At 42.7% G+C, this 19,654-nt stretch overlaps 1 long non-coding RNA gene across 2 annotated transcripts in view; it reads right to left on the bottom strand.

The window, feature by feature from the left end:
* Positions 1–523: 523 nt before the first annotated feature.
* Positions 524–19,654, bottom strand: part of LOC310709130 — a 38,377-nt gene continuing 19,246 nt past the window's right edge. The window contains exon 4 of one of the 2 annotated variants that reach the window (XR_014527332.1): positions 524–1,326. This is a non-coding gene — a long non-coding RNA (uncharacterized lncRNA). Of the gene's footprint in view, positions 1,327–15,244; positions 15,856–19,654 lie in introns of those variants that run through there. The other variant, XR_014527333.1, reaches the window with a different exon arrangement.

Genomic DNA, 19,654 nt, shown 5'->3' with positions numbered 1-19,654 from the left:
GAGACATTGTTATCTTTTTACACATAAAACCTAAGGTATCTACATTTCTTTATTTTGTATAACATTTCTCTTCTGCCTTTTAGACTTCTCAAATTGGAGTTCTCAAATTGGCTCCCAACAAAATTAACTAAACAACATAACATAACTTTAATACCAGAATCAGTGTCACCTACAAACACGATAAAAGCAACACAAAGTTAGTGGCATCTATGCAGAAGATAACGTACATTAAAACTTGGTATTATTTCATATAATTACCTTGATCTTGAGTTGCATGCAACCATGGCTCTGCTCATGATTAGTAATGCATGGGTAATAAGAGCCGCACATGGTGGACCCTTTCGGCACACACTCCTGGCCGTATCTTTCTTATAGGGTTGTTTAAAATACTGAGGGGCAGGGAAATCCATTTTTGTATGCCGTTTTGAGACTACAAAACCCAAAAAGAGCAGATACATTTAAAACAAAACAAAAATAATACAGAACAGACACTCAGGGCAAAAACCCATTTCTTCAGGTGGGAACTAAAATGTCTTGAATTGTTTCCAGAAAGTGCAGATAGTGGACACTTCTTGAATCTTGACAGGAACATTACTTATGACTTCCCCCCAGCCAAAGCCAGGAAAAGGAGAAAAAAATAATTGAAAAAATGAGTGTAGTGAATGATTTATGTTTGAAGATTTTCTTTTGATTTGATTTGCATATATTTGTTAATCTTAGATACTTTGTTGTATCCAGTGCTATGTGACTGGGTTCTGCTAATGCAACAGGACTTCTGTTTCCTCTCTTTCACCTCCATGCTCCCCAAATCTGTTCTGGAACACCCACACCCCAGTCCTCCAGAGCTCAGACTTGACCCACTGAAGTGAATTTTGAGGGCACAAAAGGACTGCAGGGGACAGAAAAGGAAAAGGAAGTTCCACATGGAAATCTCTTGCACCAACAGAGTGACAGCATTGGATAGAGCACCTTATGATGATTATCTGTTTGTACAGCCTGTTTGTTTTCCATATGCACAAGCCCAAATTTCAAAGATGAAACATCCTGGGGCCTTCAGCTCTCCTTCAGCATTACAACACGTTTTCATGAGTCTGGCAACTGAATTTGAATTCCGTTATTACAATATTGTCTTAATAGTCTGTATTAAGATGTAGTCTACCAAATGGAGGTATTCAGTCCAAAGTTACCCATTACTCACTCTAGGTTTAACGGAAACTTCTGCTGAGGAGAATAAGAGCTCAGCTAACCTTCCTTTCAAATTAAGTACCAGAATTTGTTGCCTTGAGGAAAATGTTGACAAGAAAGAGCTTCAGGTTCAGCGTTTATCTGGAGAATAAGGAAGAATGAAAATAGCACAGGTAAACATGCATTATTAAACAAAATTTTATGTAAGGCATATTTCAGAACAGCGCCTTGGGTCTGCAGATGACCTTGGATATTAGTATCAGCTCTATGAGTGTTTTGCCAAGCGGCACTTCTATTCAGAGAACCTGTGCAAAGCAGAAGAAGATACCTGGGGTTGTAGTCAACTAACTTTTACTCAGAATTGACCCACTGAAGTGAATGCACCCAAAAGTTAGTTGAAGGCAACCCTATGCCATCTTGAGAGGTTTAAGTACATAAGAACTTAAGATGAACCAACGGACTATTTAGTCCACCATTCTATTCTCACAATGGCTAACATCATCATCGTTTGCTTGCCCTTCACCCAGGGCAGGTCACAACCATTTAAAATACAACATTAAAAGCAATGTTAAATGTATCACAATCACAAGAAAACTGGGGCTGTTAAAAATATACATCTCAGGTGTCAACAACAACCAGGTTAAAGGGCCTTCAGCATTTGATGAAAACTGCAGAGTGAAGGTGGAAGAGCTACTTCTGTGGAGAGGTAGTGCTACTACTTAGGGGCTGCCACAGAGAGTGTCCCTTCCTGGACCACCACCACTCAAGTTTCTACAGATGGTAGAACTACCAAGAAGGCCTCCTCTGTTGACCTTAACACCCAAGAGTATCTGTAGGGAAGGAGGCAGTCTTTCAGATATCTGGGACCCAGATAAAGGTACCCAACAACAATGTAATTTATGTAATTAATTACGTAAGTTACAAAATGTTGCCACAATGGACAGCAGTACAAATAACATCATTTTTGGTGGAAGACAATCTGCAGCAGAATGGAAACAGTGTTGCATGTGATGAATACAGGGCAGAATGGAAAGTGATGCCTTCTTACATTCCTAGCTGTAGCTCAGTGGTGGAGCTCATGGTCTGCATTCAAAAGGTCCCTCGGTCAGTCTTTGGTATCTCCAGGTAAGACTGGGAAAGATCCCCATCTGAAATCCCAGAATGCTGCTGCCAGTTAGTATAAACCAGGGTTTCACAAACTTGGGTCTCCGGATGTTTTTGGACTACAGTTCTCATCATCCCTGACCACGGGTCTGCTAACCAGGGAGGATAGAAGTTGTAGTCCAAAAACAGCTGGAAACCCTAGTTTTGGAAACCCTGGTGTAGACCATAAAGAGTTAGATTGGTCATTGGTCTGTCTTGGTACAAGGTTGCTTCTATGTTCCTCTTTTGGAGCTAAGCTAATATGAGAAACGGGCATGTGAAAAAGAAGCTGAGGAAATGCAAGCTATGAAACTGCGCTCCCATTTCTTGAATTTTGCGATGTGACAGATGAAATGTAACTAGTGTGCCCAGAGACTGGAAGGTCTGTCAATGAAAAAAAGCATATCTTTCATTAAAGTTATCTCTTCTTTCTTGGGTGTCAGCTCTAAATGAGAGAAAGGGTTTTTTCCTTCTCTGATTGTATACATGCCCCTTGATTTATATTCTTTACGGCATTTTTATGAGCTTCTTTAGCACATCATACAGCGTAATAACAGCACAGTAATTGTGTTGGCTCCATGTCCTGGCACTTAATTATAATCCTGTCATTGGCATTTGCCAGCTTGTCTAACAGAATAACCTTGCCATGTGGCTGACATCCAACTTCCAAAAACAAAACAAAAGAGAGAGTTGAGGAATAAAGAAAGTGGGAAAATATACATGTGTTCCTGACAAATAAACCACATGTGCTTGAAGTTTGCGAGGGCACTCCATGAGGACGCAACTTCCTGCAGGCTGCTTGTGCATTTGCTAAGCAGGAATTGTGTTTGACAGCGAGACCCACCTTCAGAGTTCCAAAAAGGTAGAAGGGAGTCAAAACATGTTAAGTAGTCATCAGTTGTTTTCAAGTACTGTTTTGACTTTTAAGGGGCAAAAGCTCATTAGACCCACAAAGATTCAAGGCTGGAGCAAGACAACATTTCAATGTCTATATCTGATGCCTTTATGATTTGCTTCAAAAAATTGAGTTCTTTCCACTTTGCTTTCTGTATATTCAAATGTTTTGAAGACATGTATAGCAAGAGAAACAGCCATAGTTTAAAGTAGGAAGAATGACTTCCAGATTTGAAATTTGTCGGTCTATAAGATGATCCTCTCTCCCCTCATAATTATTTCATCTCCTTTCCTAAGTCAATTTTTAGTAATTGTGTGGTTTCATAACTGCGCTCCTTTGGGCAGAAGGGTGGGATATAAATAATAAAATAATAAAGAAAATAAATGGTAACGACATTGTATAGTTGGGCAAAGAGGGTTGGTTCGTAAATGACAGCTCAAGTGTGGCTGTGTGAGGTACTGAAATGGACAAGGAGAAGATGAAAGGGACTTGCAAATACAGTCCAGGCCTCAGCCTTGAAGTGGACAACTGAGAGAGCCCAAAAGGTTAAAAATTAGATGTGCATGTAGACTGAGAGAAGGTGTCATAGGAGAGGAGAAAAATAGTTTGTAAGACATAGGGAGGAGGGAAAAATCTCTGATGTGCACAGTGGCAGGATTTATGGCAGGCAAAATGAAAGAGCAACTCCCCATTGAGTTCTTACTAGCATGTGTGTCATGGGCTAAGAGTCAGCTTCACCAGCTGAACAGCAGCCTGAAGGGAACTGGAGTAATTCCACCTGCAGCTGATTAGCCTTCAAGGACACAGAGGAGAAGGCACTGATGAGAACCAGCTGGCTTCAGCCTTCTTAAGCAGAGCTTCCAGCAGCAGTCAGAAGCCGGTAACAACGTCTGTAGTTCCTGGTACTACCTTGCTGCTTCCTGCTCATCTTGACCCTTGAACTCATGGTCATTGGATTCCCTGACCCCTGGAATTGCTGTTTGCCTGACCCTAAGACTGGACCTGACTTTGGATGCTGACTCAGCCTCCAGGCAAGTACACCTCAGAGTCTTTTCCGGTTAGTTGGCCTCCTGTTCCACGTGCTCTGCACGTTGTCGCTCAGCAACAGGACTATGACAGTGTGCTTTGCAGCTTAAGCAAAGTTTTAAAAAGTGGGGAAGGGGGAGGAGAAAGAGGAAGAGTGGCAGGACATCTATGGCTAGACACAAAAGTTGTGAGGCTCTGCGTCCCCCCCGCCCATGCAACACCCCTAGCAATGCATTCCTGCTGGTATCTTTAAACTGAAAAGACATCGCCCTTGAGGGGGGAAATTGTCAAGGAGAAAGGAAAGAAGACAAATGGAAAGCAAAAGAAAATCTGGCCTAATATGTAGGTCCCATGCCCACCATGCTTCTAGAGCACTATTATGCCCAGCTGTGGAGACTCCCAAGAACTGGAGTTTAAGGTTGTAGGGAATTGCAGCGGTGAGTGATGCACCTGCAACAAACTACAGTCTCCAAGTTTCCTCGTGACTATTAAAGTGACTCATTAGTGCTTTCAGTGTGTCGTGTGGAAATGACCTTAGCCCAGTTAGAACAATTGTGTGTTGGTGGAACCTGAACCAGCCACACAGAACTGTACTCCACACAGCTGTCTCCACAGCAAGAGTCAGTAGGAAGTGGCATGGAATGAAATGAGGGAAAAGTTATGTGAATCCTGAAAGGCCTTGCTCTCTCATTCAAACATTTCCACCAGGCCTGGAAGGCTAGGGGTCTGATTGACTCCAGCTGTAATATGCAGCTCTGAAGGCTAAGACTGCTGCTGTTGAAAGTACCTAGAGAGCGCTGAATCGGACAAGATCTGGCCCCTGGTTGTTTCTATCAAGCCTAGGAAGATAGGGTGAAGACTGACAGCAATTTCCAACGCTCTTGCTGCAGAAGATGCCAATAATACTTTTCTTGTGTTTAGGGCTTGCCTTTTAACATCAATGGTTTTGTAAGGATTCAAAATCATGTTTATTATTTAGGACTGTGTCGATCTATTTATGACTATATTTAATTGGCACTGTATAATGATGATTTGTTAGTATTCTTGTGAGCCATTTTGCACATATCTTGGGAAAGTGGTATGTAAATAAAGGGGATGGCGATAACCATGAAGGAATAGGGGAAGAGGCAGGAAATAGTGGGAAGGGAAAGGATCCTAGCAAGCTATCTTATATTGAGTCATCTTATATTGGTTGATCTAGCTCAGTATTGTCTACATTGAATAGCAGTAGCTCTCCAGGGTTTCAGGAAGAAAAAAATCCCAGCCCTACCTAGATATACTGGGGATTGAACCTGGGACCTGCTGCATGCAAAGTAAGTGTTCTACCATTAAGTTATGGCTCTTCTTCTTTTCCTGAACAATCTTCACTACTTCAGAAAGTTCAATCTTGAATATTAAGAAAGCTGAAATCCTGCCCTCGGCACCAAAGTTCTCTGGGACTTAATGCATGCGGAATGAATATGTAAAATGTCTGTAGTGCTGCCAGGAATGAGATCACTTAAAGTGCTTTCTTCCTGACTTTGGCTATTCTAAAGACCAGGGTGAGGGTCTTGAAGATAAGAGGTAACAGAATGATAATCATCAATACTGGAATACCAGCCTTTGGTTTGAAGTGACACCTATTCAATAACTCCTGCTTTGACCAGGGACAGGGAAGAAATTTATTTCCGCCTACATTTGAAGGTGAACTTCCCGAAACAATGTGCAAACTGAAACACAGCCATGAAATTCAAACTTCTCTAAATTTTGCAATACAGTTCTCCAGCCAAGTACAAAAATGTATATGCTAGTGTAAAGTGTGTATTGAGATGCATATATTGGTGAAAACAGCATGCAAAGATGCATTATATTAGGGAAATTACTTTGTGAAAATATGCATAGTGGGAGAAATTCACACTAGGATACTGATGAATTTTCATGAGGACATTTTTTTAAAAAAATGCAAGCTGATGTTAAAGTTTAGAGAACTGAACATGAGACTAGAAAAATGAGAAACAAAGAAACTGAAATTGATATTTTTACCCATCCTTAGTTTAAAGGTAAAGGGATCCCTGACCATTAGGTCCAATCGCTGATGACACTGGGGTTGCGGCACTCATCTTGCTTTATTGGCCGAGGGAGCTGGCATACAGCTTCCAGGTCATGTGGCCAGGAGCAGGGACCGAGCAATGGGAGCTCACCCCATCGCGGGGATTCGAATCACCGACCTTCCAATCGGCAAGCCCTAGGCTCTGTGGTTTAGACCACAGCGCCACCTTAGTTTAGAGAGACGCTAAAACTCTTGGCATAACAACTGGAACTGAATTAACAGTGTCCGCCTTTCCCCTCTGTTGCTGCTGTTGTAGCTGCTGCTGTTTTGTTTTTATAAAAAAAAATTACAAAGTTAGTTCCTTTTCCGAAGTAGCTAAAATATTTGAGTCAACCTACAGATTGGATGGGCTGCAAAGAGGAGAAACCCCCACAGTGAAGTGATAAGACCCAATCAACACTCTTGAGCACAACAGAAAGATGAAGGGTTTGTTTTTCCTCTTTCTGCGTAAAGGGGGGAAAAAACATCAAGGAACAAAATCACTTTGTAAAAAAATCAAACTTGTCATATACTCGAGATCTAAGGGAAAAGTGCAGATAGAGAAAAGGGCAGGTTGTATCATTGGCGGGCGCAGTCTGTGCCATTTGTATATGGGAGGGCTAAGAAGGGCTGCCCTCTTGGGCTTGCTTTGTAGCTATTGTGCATCGTATAATCAAGGTCCGTGGAGTTCGAGGGAAGGGTTGTCCCACTGTAACAAGGACATGTGCGATGCTACAGACAATATGCTGTGCATTTATTTAACATTTGCTGCCATAGGCATTCCAAGTTATTTCCACCATCACATCATGCTAATGTAAAGGAACTATTTGGAAACAACAGAAAGCCAGCTCACCCAATATCATGATACAATGCAGTCACAATAATGACAGCCCTTAAAATAATAATGCAGTGGAGCCAGAGCAGCAGTTCAGTGGGTAGAGGTAGTATCATACAGTCCAGATAACATGTTCAGAGAATCTTAGGCTGCAATCTTATACTTGCACTTACCTAGGAACAAGTCTCATTAAACTCAGAGGGAATTACTTCTGTGTGCACATCTATTTGGCATTAACCTGCATTCAAAGTGGCCACTCTGCCTCATACTCATCTCCTCTGCTTTGGCAGGAGGAGGAGGTGTTTCAGCTGCACCACCTTAGAATACAGGTAAAGGATCTCATTTCTCAATGTTAAACAATAACCCCTCCAAGCAGAAATCCAGCCTAGCAGGCAAGGGGGCTGGCTAGAACATTTATCTCTGTTGTACTATCATATCTGAAGTGTGCAGGCACACAAAAACTTATACCCAGAACAAACTTAGTTGGTCTCTAAGGTGCTACTGGACAATTTTTTAATTTATTTCGACTGCATCAGAACAACACGGCTACCTACCTGAATCTCTGTTGTACTAGTTTCCCATTTGCAGGGACATAGTTTCTTTCTTTGTTTTACATGTGGAACATTCAGAAGTAGTTCTCCCATCTTTAAGTAGCGCAGTCTATCCACCCAGCATCGGGGATCATTGGGCCCACAACCCTGCAAGGAAACCAATGCCAACCCCCAGAGGCTCCTGGCATCTTCCACTTGCCTCGCACTGTCTCTCTGGGGCCAAAAGGAGAATGGAAGCAATGGGCAACAGTGGCAGCTGTGAGTCAGATACAGAGCAGAGCACTGGAGGCATCTTGCCCAAGAACCCACCCACCAAAAAACCTGGAGTCAGATCTGAAAGTCGAGTATTATTGTGAGAGGCATTGGGGGAGAGGCTAGGAAATAATGGTGTGTTTTTTTGTAGGCTGCTTGCAAGTTCAAAGCCAAGGTTCAATTTGAACCAGGGACTTTCTGGCTCGGTTTATAGCAACCATACCACACCATCTTTGGGTGTGTCTGAGTGCAATAAATCACCGTCTAACAAATAGGACAGTGTTACCTTTACCTGTCTGAAGATACCCCATACTATAAAGGTACTTATGTGTATTCCTTAGCAGAGACAGCAACAGTGCAGTTGATGCACTGCTGGCAATGGATTAATCTTTCATTCCTGATCACTGTTCCCTCCAACCGGATTGTTTTTAAGTGTAACTGAGAATTTTGCTGCTGCTGTTCTCATTTAAGAACTGAAACAAGAAGAGCTGTTAAAACACAGAAAACTCCCTCAGTTGCTGTGATAGCATGATCTAAACCACTTCATCGTATGTATTCTGAATTGTTAGTACCTGTCAACTTGCAACTTACCAAAAAAAGAGGCTAGGGTCATATTGAGGTTTTGTTGTTGTTTTTCTGTGGTGAAATCCTTCTGCATTTCATTTTATGATTGTATACTGGAATTTTATTTAGAAAGTTCGACAAAGTGTAAAATGTCTGGAAATCACACAACTCGAGTTGATATGCCAGTTCTCTTCTCAGACAAGAGATGACACAAGGCAATTGATCAGAAAGGCTGCATTTGTTCTGAGTTGGCTCTAGTGAGTTTCACACTGCAGCTAAGAGACGTAATGTGACTAGAAACTTTCCATTTCCAGGCTTGAGTATGACCATGTTACTCAGTAGCTAAGCTCAGTATCTTGTAAACAGTGTCTACTGATAGTTGGCCAGTTCTGTGGCCATTTTCAGGAGATTCCTTCCATGCAATTGTAACTGTGTGGAGGGTAAAATTGGGTGTTCGTCACCTACTGACTCCACCCCTGGTGTTCATCCCTCTCAGGACTCCTCACTCCCCCCACCCACAAACTCCAGGAACCTTGATTTCTTTTATTTACATGCTTTGCCCCAAAGTATGGATGTTTTGAGGCAGGGGGTAGCAGGGGATGTGGAGGTCTGGCTGATCTCTCCCTTCAATGATTATGGAGAGCAGCAAGGGCAATCTCATCCTAGGCAGAGAAGTGTGTTCTGCAGAGTTGGAATGGCTTGAGCACAATTCGGGGGGATAGAAGAGGCAGATGCAGCAAAAGGGAAAGGTGTTAGGAAGGAGTTGCTCCATTGCAAAATTTAATAAACCTCAGATTGAGGAAGAATTTCCATTAGCAGCCAGAATATGAACTGTATAGTTGTTATATATCATTGCTTTTTGTTAATATCATCATCCAGCAAATTACATCAGGGAAAGACAAAAGCCTGTTTAATAAAATATAGCAATTCTGGTGTCTACATCAATTTTCTATACATGCTATTTCCTTTATTACCTTTCCTTTCTACTGGTATCATTAATTAGGGCATCTATTGAAAGCAGTTTGCATTAGGTTTTTTAGTACAGAAATGTTCATCATAACGTTTTGTTTGATCCTTTAGAAATTCAGATATATTTTAATTTTCTAAAAACCTCATTTAATGTGATGGAAAATACCTAGCCACCAAAGATTGACTCTCCCCCGCCCCACTTCAGTTGGTTGCTAGTGAGACTGACATTTCTGTATGATTCATGTGTAAAACTGAACATCATTTGGATGTAGCCAAAAATAAAATAAAAAGTGCAGTACAGATCCCCTCGAAAATTAGTTTGTGTGTAGGAGATATAAGTCTTTGAGCTGTTTTAATTAAAATTGCACTTAAAATTGCAAGTTTGATCTCTGCAAGTGTGTGATGTGTAGTAATAGGATCAATATCAAAACTCTGGGGAATGCTGTGTACAGGATGTGAACTTTTATAGATCGCCAAAGGACATATGATCTGGTCATGCCCTGTAGTGGAGAGCCAGTGTGGTGTAGTGGTTAAGAGCGGTAGACTCGTAATCTGGGGAACCGGGTTCGCGTCTCCGCTCCTCCACATGCAGCTGCTGGGTGACCTTGGGCCAGTCACACTTCCCTGAAGTCTCTCAGCCCCACTCACCTCAGAGTGTTTGTTGTGGGGGAGGAAGGGAAAGGAGAATGTTAGCCGCTTTGAGACTCCTTTGGATAGTGATAAAGCAGGCTATCAAATCCAAAATCATCATCTTCTCTTCTATTCTGGGCAGAGGTCATTGCCAATATTAACTTGGTCGTGGAAAAATCCCTAAACTTCCCAGATGCCCATGCTATACTCAATTATATTCCAGAGCTGTGGCCCTTGATGGAGGGGCAACATAATTGGACTCTGCGTGGCCTGTTGCTGGCCAAATGGTTGGTCTTACTACACTGGAAGAAACAATTGTCCCAGCCGGTTGCTCAATGGGCAGAATACCTAACTCATTTTGCAGCATATAAAAAAAGATGCTTTTAGCAGGCAGCACTAAGAGTAAACACCATGGCATTGGGGATCAGTACTTAGAATGATAGAATTTGAAGGGACCCTGAGGACAATGGGATAGCTATGTTGGTAAGGGTAGAGGTAAAGGGTAAAGGGTAAAGGGACCCCTGACCATTAGGTCCAGTCGTGCCTGACTCTGGGGTTGCGGCGCTCATCTTGCTTTACTGGCCGAAGGAGCTGGCGTACACCTTCTGGGTCATGTGGCCAGCATGACTAAGCTGCTTCTGGTGAACCAGAGCAGCACACGAAAATGCCGTTTACCTTCCCGCCAGAGCGGTACCTATTTATCTACTTGCACTTTGACGTGCTTTCGAACTGCTAGGTTGGCAGGAGCTGGGACCGAGCAACGGGAGCCCACCCCGAGGCGGGGATTCGAACCGCTGACCTTCTGATCAGCAAGTCCTAGGCTCTGTGGTTTAACCCGCGTCCCTAGGAGACTCTTAATCTCAGGGTCATGGGTTTGAGCCCCACATGGGGCAAAAAGAACCCATCACGGCAGGAGGGGTAGACCCTTGTGATCCCTTCCAACTCTGTGATGCTATGATCTTCTAGTCCAACTCCCTGAAATGCAGGAATATTTTGACCACTGCTGGGGCTCAAACCCACGACCCTGAGGGAGAGAGTCTCATGCTCTACCATCTGAACTATCCCAGTTTGCATAAAGTATATGCTCAGTGAGCTCTGCTGGAGCCTATCTCCTCCCTTTTCCCCTTCTATCTCCCTCCCCCCACCAAACTCCCTTCCCCCTTTTAGTGTTGTTTGCACCGTATTTACTCTGTGATACTGCACAACGAATTGATGGCCATTGCTGGTCTTTCTCTTTCCTTTTATTGTTTTTATTCGTAGACCGTATTAAGGAAGAACAATCAATAACATAAATAAATGAACAAAAGGGACTGGCAGATTGGGTTGGGGGGGGGGGCTTTATTCATGGGTAACATCTCCATGAAGCCACATGGGAGACTACCACCAAAGCTTGGGGTAGAATCTTCATTTCAAAGCGGGGTCATCTTAAACACCAACAAATATTAAGCTGGCTCGATGGGACCACAAGGTTTGCCAAACACACACACACACACACAAACATATATATATCATACATATATGTGTGTGTGTGTGTGTGTGTGTGTGTGTGTGTGTGTGTGTGTGTAGGGAGGGAAAACCCTAAAGGGTAAGACCCCAAAACAGGCCAATGAGAACTCGGTGACTACAGAATGCTAATGGACTGAAAAAATGGGTGGGAGAAGGAACAGAATGAAGTACCCTGGGAGCGAGGATGGTTGGTTGATCAGGAGCAAGAACAAAGATATGGATTTGGATAGATGAATGCCTTTAGCATTCTTGTGCATTTTTAAAAGTTTGCTCTATGGTTTCTGAGTTTATTTTGGAAAACTGCCTTTAAAAAACAACAACAGTATTATGCACAGACAATGTGGTGTAGCGGTTCATGTTTTGGTCTAGGACCTGGGAGAGCAGGCTTCACATCCCCACTCATTCATGAAACTCATTGAGTGACCTTGGCCAGTCAAACCCTCTCAGCTTAACCTACATTGCAGGTTTGGTATGAGGAAGAACTATATTTCCGCCTTCATCTTCTTAGAGGAAAGGTGGAGGAATTGGAAGATGTATTTTAAACTGCAACTTTTTTTAGCAAAAACTGGGGTCCACTATTATTATTTTTGAAAGCCTTCCTTAAACTTCATACTGAGCATTTCATTCACAACATGTACCAAGTTAAGATGACTCCAAGGACCCAGAATAATGACTATCCAGTCCTTTGTCAGACACACATTTCCTGCTCTGCTCTGAACCATATCATACATTTTTGGAGTTACTGTATTCTGGGTCACTGGCCAATGAGTTCTGTAGACCTGATGGTATATTTAGAATGCACAAACCGGTGCGGATCTCTCATGAATAATGCATCGGGCAGTTATCACACATCAGCAATCACTGCAGAGGCCGCTACTCCATTTCCAAGGTGTATTCACGTTATGCCTTCGCAAGGCAGGCAAGCGAGCCAGAGCTAGCTAGGAGAATGTTTCTGCCTCTCAATGAAACAGATTTTTAAAGGAGATATCAGGGCTGAAAAGGAGCTCTTGAGTCAACTTTAATGACCTGCCTGTAGCTGCCTCCAGGGCCCTAGAGGAGTGAGTTGCGTGAATAAAACTGACACGATCAGCTCTCCTGTGATGCCAGGTGGGGCATGGTGGATGGTGTGTTCTGGAGCATAGCAGAGCCGAGAAGCAGCAGCTCTTTCGTTTCCAGCGGGAAGAGGGAAGGCCTGGGGTGCCAATGGGAGCTTCTCTCCTGCTGCAAATGGCAGGTGTAGTAGGAAAATTCTGAATGGGACTCCATTACACAGTTCAGATCCAGCTCTCACACAACCCTCCTGCACCATCTCTCTCTCTCTCTCTCTCTCTCTCTCTCTCTCTCTCTCTCTCTCTGTAAAGAGATGCTCTACCACTGAGCTAAAGCACTCCTCCAAGCTCCTTCTCCCCATAGGTAAAGCATATCAGGTGCCACTTTAATCAAATTGAGGAAGTGAATGCTTTTGTTTTTTTATGATTGCTGCTGTTATGTTTTACAGTGACTGCTCTTAAGTTTTATAGCTGCCATTTCAATGTTTTACATGCTTTTTTGTTTTGTTGTTCAGCATACTTTCGCAGTTTGTCTTACTTGCTTTCATTTTGGTAAGCTGCTTTGCTAGGTGGAAAATAGGAGGGCGAGGGTGATTGGAATACAACTGCTGCCTTGTTACTCAGAGAAGGGCTTTTCATACCCCCCCCCCGCCGCCGCCATTGCAGCCCCCAGTATTTCCCTCAAATGTGAATCCAAACAGTTGGAGGATAAAGTTACCGTGGTTCTATCTTTATACTCCCTTCAAGCTTATTTCATGTTTCACTTGTGCTGGTATTTTATGCGTAAATGTGTTTGTAAACATTTATTATACTGGATGATAGCAAGTAGGTGCTTTCAGCGATGTGACATTTACACCTACTTAGAACTTATTAGATATTTTCATAAAAGTGATGATGAATGTCAAACCATGACATCTTGTATTTTGCATATCATTTAAGTTCCCTTTTGTTGCCTGTGAACACAGTACCTCTCTCACATCTGTTTGGAGATGGAAGAGCTGGAACTCTTTATTTAAATGGATAATCATCCCTGTAGCTTCCCGGATGCACGTTCAGTTGCAGTTATTCTCAAAGTGTACAGCACAATGCTATGCACCTTCACTCCAAAGGAAAGTTCATTGAGTTACATGGGGCTGATTACAAAGTTGGGGTGCACAGGAATCTTAGGCGGAAAGGAGGGGAACCTTTTTTCAGTCCAAGGACCAACTTTCTGAGCAGCCTTCCAGGTGTTGCAGATATTAAGATTGTGCAGTTCAAAGTGACCGGAAGCATAAGAACTGATTCCTTTTGGAAGTAATTGTCCAGGCCCATAAAAGTATTATTCAAAAACTCTTTAAAAACAGAACATAAGCAACAAAGATACATCCAAAAAACATTCATACAATATCTTGTACTGTCCAGCACAGGCTTACAAAATATGAAATAATCCAAACAGACCTAGAAGCAGAGGTCTGTCTCTCCCCACACTCTGCATTTCAGCCTCCATTGAAAGGGGAAGGATTTTGTCTGTGTGCCCAGATGGCTGACAGACCATAGAACTTCTCACTTGGGGCTGTGGAGCAGTAACCCATATTTGATGTGGTCATATGGGGATCCTTAACCCAGGATTGACCCTGATGAAGTTATCAGCCAGCAACTGAGTTGGCTGATCTCGGATACTTACCCAGTGCCCCTAAGCCAAACCTTCTTACATCTGTAATCCATAGAGTTGTGGCCATTTCGACCCCCAAAATGATGTCATGTCACTTATTGCTTCCGATGCTCCTCCCCCAGTGACCCGAGGCCAACTGCACCTGAGCCCACAAGTGATGTACTTCAGAATTCTGTCATCTCAAGGGCCTCATTCTGTAGAACTATACCCTGACTCCAATATAGAAAATAGAAATCTTATGCAAATACTGTGTGCGCAGATGTCACACACCACCCCCCGACTGCAATATTACTGTGAAAGATACAGACTAGGCAGAGGAAATGATTAGAGGATGTCAAAGGCAGTGGTACATGGAGGGACTTCAGAAAGTAGGATAGTTGAGCTTACAAAGGAGAGATGAATGGGAGGGGATGATGAATGTCACAAACTTATATCTGACACTGTGGCAAAACCTTTATGAAATACATGGAGGAAACTTTTATGTTCACACCAAGCAGACAGCACTTCATTTTATCAAAATCTTGTAAAGAAAGTGGGCGGAAAGGGGCAGGGGAAGAGAAGGAAGCTTCTTGAAGCTACAAAAGTGTTGAATGAAAATTCAGGGCTGAATTGCCATTTGCATTATTTGAAGTAGCAATTTCAAGGAGTTTGAAAGATTATGCTGAAATTATTTCTGGAGATGATTGGAAGGTGCGATGGAGCTGAGGGAGTCTTTCCCTACTGGAAGACCAAGTCAGGCTGAACCTAGGTTGTCCAGCTGCCGGGCAGGAGCAGTTTTTATTTTATTTTTTATTTGCATTTTTTAAAAAAATCAAATCTACAACTGACAACATCAAGCAAAAATACCATGGCAGCGAACAGCAAAAATCAACATTAAAATTAAACTGACAAAAAAGTAGTACAAAAGGCATCACTTTTTTTTCTCCCTAGGGAAGAAAGGAGCTCAGAGAATACAGACTTAAGCTAACCACTGTGTTCATAAGAATTTGCTAAACAACTGTGCAGTCTTAACACATGGAGACAACTTTAGCGAGAAAACTCCAGAGTGTGGAGTGATGGAGGAGGAGGTGGGCAGCCGGGTCAGAAGTGGAGGGCAGTGGCCCATCAGGGGATGGTTCCCTGCATAAGAGGCAGCTGCCAGATGCTGGGCCACAAAGCTGCTTGGAGCACTACAGTAAAAGGAGTTTGGAGGGAGACGGTGTTTGCAGGGGATTAATTAAAACGACCCCCTCCAAATCTATTATCTGTCCCATTGTGAGAACATAATGAGTACGCTTGGTATACACAATGGGTACACACAACATCGGTATGTTTTCCCCTCCTCCGTAAGCATGAAGGAAGGCACTGACTATCCAGAGTAATAGCCGACCACTGTATCCATCTGCTATAAGTGCATGAAATCTCAGGTCTTCCTGTTGTAGAGGAACAATGGTTGCTGAGCTCATTACCGTTAGTTTACTCATGTTATCTGATTCGTAACCAGCCACTTCCAACAGCTTTTGAAATGCAGCACAATTACTTCCTAGGAAATCTATTATTAAAAACAGAACAAAAGAGTATGATTTTTTTATTATTATTACTTGTTGTTTTTTAAAAAACACCCTTAGATAAAACTGCAGACAATAAACAAAGAAGTCGGGAGATGAACTGCAGCAGGATTTGCCTGGCCTGAATCTTCCAACATTCAGCTCATTGGATGACCCTGAATTCCATCATTATGAGGGAAGGAGAAAAATGTATTTGAATCTACTTTCTTCACATCTTGCATAATTTAATGCACCTCTGTTTCCTCCCTTGCTCACATTCCTTTCTAAATTAAAAAGCTCCAACTGTTGCAAGCTTTCCTCGTAGGAGAGCAGTTCCAGCCCTTTGATGAATCTTGTCCACCTGTACAATGTCCTCCTTGAGATCCAGTGAGCAGACCTGTACACAGTATTCCAAGTGTGTTCAGAGCATAGATTTTCATAAAAGCTTTGTGATATTGGCAGTTTTATTTTTAATCTCTTTCCTAATGATCCCTAACATGGAATTTGCCTTTCTCATAGCCACCCTATACACTGCTGATGTTTTCACTGAGTGGGAAGGTGAAGGTTAGCCCTTTTTTCCTGACTGTAGTCTTAACAAATAATGCTCTCCAAAGCTACTTTTTGGTACTTAAATGGCATTCTTCCAGGTTGAGTAGCATGGGGAGGGTTAACCCCACCCTCCCAATTGTGATATCCCCGTCACCTTTTTAAAAACAAAAACAAAGAATCCACATTTGTGAGAGATCACTTATTTCTCATAACGTCCAGTTCAGCCTTTTTATAAAAAGGCATAAAGGAAGAAATTAGCAAGTTGGTACTTACCAGGAAGAACATTAGGAAGCCGGGAGAAATTAGTAAGAAAGTACTTGGGAAAATGAAGTGGCATGACAGTGAAATGCAATGTGAAAGGACTGGAGATGGAGAAACTATTTAAATGCTAAAAAGGAAGGGTGGGCAGAACAAAGGTCTACGCTTAGAGTCTTGTCCATGGACAAAGGCAGGGAAGATCTCCAGCTGCCAAATAGCCATAAGATGCACCATTGCATTATTCATGCAGGAAGCAACATAAAGGCAGCAAGAGGTAAACGAAGAAAGCAAGAAGAATTGTGTTGCTGCCAGGTGATGATCAGGGCCACCATCTCCACAGTAGACAGAGGCTGTGTACACACCAGAGTGCTAGTGCCCACATCATTGCACAGATCCCATTTTCCCATATGCACTTTTGTACACATCTGTCCACGCACGAGCATTTTTGAAAGAACTGTTTCTCAGTGTTTTTCATCCACATTAGCAGGCAGGTGGTGATGGGAGATATTTGCGCTATTTGATATCCCGCTTTATCCCTACCCAAAAGAGTCTCAAAGCGGCTAACATTCTCCTTTCCCTTCCTCCCCCACAACAAACACTCTGTGAGGTGAGTGGGGCTGAGAGACTTCAGAGAAGTGTGACTAGCCTAAGGTCACCCAGCTGCTGCATGTGGAGGAGCGGGGAATTGAATCCGGTTTACCAGATTACAAGTCTACCACTCTTAACCACTACACCACACTGGCTTCCATCCAAATAAGGGTTTCAATCACCCTCCCTTACCTCTGGAAAGCTGAGGCCCATTGTGAGCATGCATGCAGGTATTTTTTAAGGCATGGTCCAATTATGTTTGTGACGCAAGTTTCCAACAGACCAAACTCGCACAGAACAGTGGGTTAATAAGTGTGTGTGCTGTGCTGTGCCTTTTCCCACCAGCAGTCCACCAACAAGCTCCTCGCCAATGAGAGTAAGGCAGGCATGACCAAACTTGGCCATCCAGCTGTTTTGGAACTACAATTCCCACCATCCCTGACCACTGGTCCTGTTAGCTAGGGATGATGGGAGTTGTAGTCCCAAAACAGCTGGAGGGCCAAGTTTGGCCATGCCTGATAAGGGGTGTGGTGATCAATGGTACCAAGCAAAATGTCACAGCACATGTTAAAAACAATATAAAATGCCCACGCAATGTGCTTCAACATGTCTGCTGTTGGGTAACATTTTATGTTGGGTTTTTCCCCTTATCACATTATTCACATTTGGGGGGGGGGTGTAATCAAGCTGCAGACCTTTTCAATAGACACACACTACAAATTACACATTATTCGTAAGCATTTTCTCACATCCCATTGGGAAATGTGTTAAGCCCAGAAAAATAAGCACAACAGAAGCATTCTGTTAGAAGTTTGACAAGCTTTCTAAGTGCAATCAATGGTGAAGCTATGTATTCAAGAATAATAGCATTATCGTAAACATCTGTTTCAACACAGCAGTATGAGCATGATCATACAATATATGTGGATATGACTGATATGGGAAAATTTGATTATAAGCTCTGCTGTGAAATTATACAGTGACTACTCTAATATGCTCAGCTGCAGATGTAAACAGTACAGACAATGTTCCTTTGCATATTCCTTCAATTTAGCAGCAATTTACAGAATTAGCCATTTTCATGTAATCATTTTAAAATTATATTTAACAAAGCTCTTTCAGTTCTTTTCTTACTCATACAGCTTGAACCTCTCTGCTTGAATCTATTACAGAGAGAGCTTAACTCAAGTTGTCATTGAAGCTTGGGAGAGAGAAGGCCTATCTTGTTTTCAATAATCTCTCCCCACCTTTCCAATACAGTTGTTAAAGAATCTGGCAGAAAATTAGTGTCAGGCAGTGCATGATTTTATTTTATTTATCCAAAAAGTTGGAGCTGTCCACCCTCTTTGATTTGCTCATTCCAGATTGTGATTTGATTTCTTTGAGAGTCACAGAATGGCCTGGTTCGTGAAAGTGCTAATTAGGGATGTTCACCTTTAAATGCAAAGTGAATCGAATTTCTGCTCCATCCCTAGACTGTCAAGTAAGGGGGTCAAGGAATGGATGACTAGAAAAAGCTAAGGCCAGAGTGAAGCAGAGAGGGAAGCAAAGCTAACTGGGGTTACAAAAGCAAAGCTGGAGGCAGCATTTACTCACCAATATGGTTAGAGCCCAACTGTGTCTTCAAAGGCCTTTACTGAGCATCTCTCCATTGGCAATCAAACAATATACAGTGGTACCTCGGGTTAAGTACTTATTTCGTTCTGGAGGTCTGTTCTTAACCTGAAGCACCACTTTAGCTAATTGTGCCGCCGCTGCACAATTTCTGTTCTCATCCTGAAGCAAAGTTCTTAACCCGAGGTAATATTTCTGGGTTAGCGGAGTCTGTAACCTGAAGCATCTGTAACCTGAAGTGTATGTAACCCGAGGCACCACTCTATTAGGATATGAAACTTTATTCCATACACTTCCAGGTAATTCCAGGTAAATCTGCCATCTTGACCAAACACTTCGGGTAATGAGCTCCGCTAACCAGGAAGTAGATGCTCCTGGTTGTGAACTTTGCCCCGGGATGTGAGTGGAAGTCACATAGCAGCGGGAGGCCCCATTAGCAAAAGCGTGCCTCATGTTAAGAACGGTTTCGGGTTAAGAACGGACCTCCAGAACAAATTAAGTTCGTAACTGGAAGTACCACTGTACTTTCCTTGGTAGTATTCTGTGAGTTTTCTTTCTTTCCTTCCTTCCTTCCAACTTAATATAATTACTAGGGACCTATTAGGCTAGCAGGGCAAACCTTAAGTCAGCCTGACAACATTACGCACATGACATATCAGTTTTAGCACAGAAATAACCTGCAGTGCTGACAGCTGAAGCAAAATATGTCAGTCAGAGAACAGGCACCTTTTACTTTCAGACTGCTGCAGCAGCTCTTGTTATGATGAACCGTGGAAGTTGGTGAGCTGCTCATAG

The sequence above is a fragment of the Podarcis liolepis genome (genome assembly GCF_965112155.1).
Source record: "Podarcis liolepis genome assembly, chromosome: 6".
NCBI lineage: Eukaryota > Metazoa > Chordata > Lepidosauria > Squamata > Lacertidae > Podarcis > Podarcis liolepis.
This window is presented reverse-complemented; position numbering and strand designations above follow the sequence as displayed.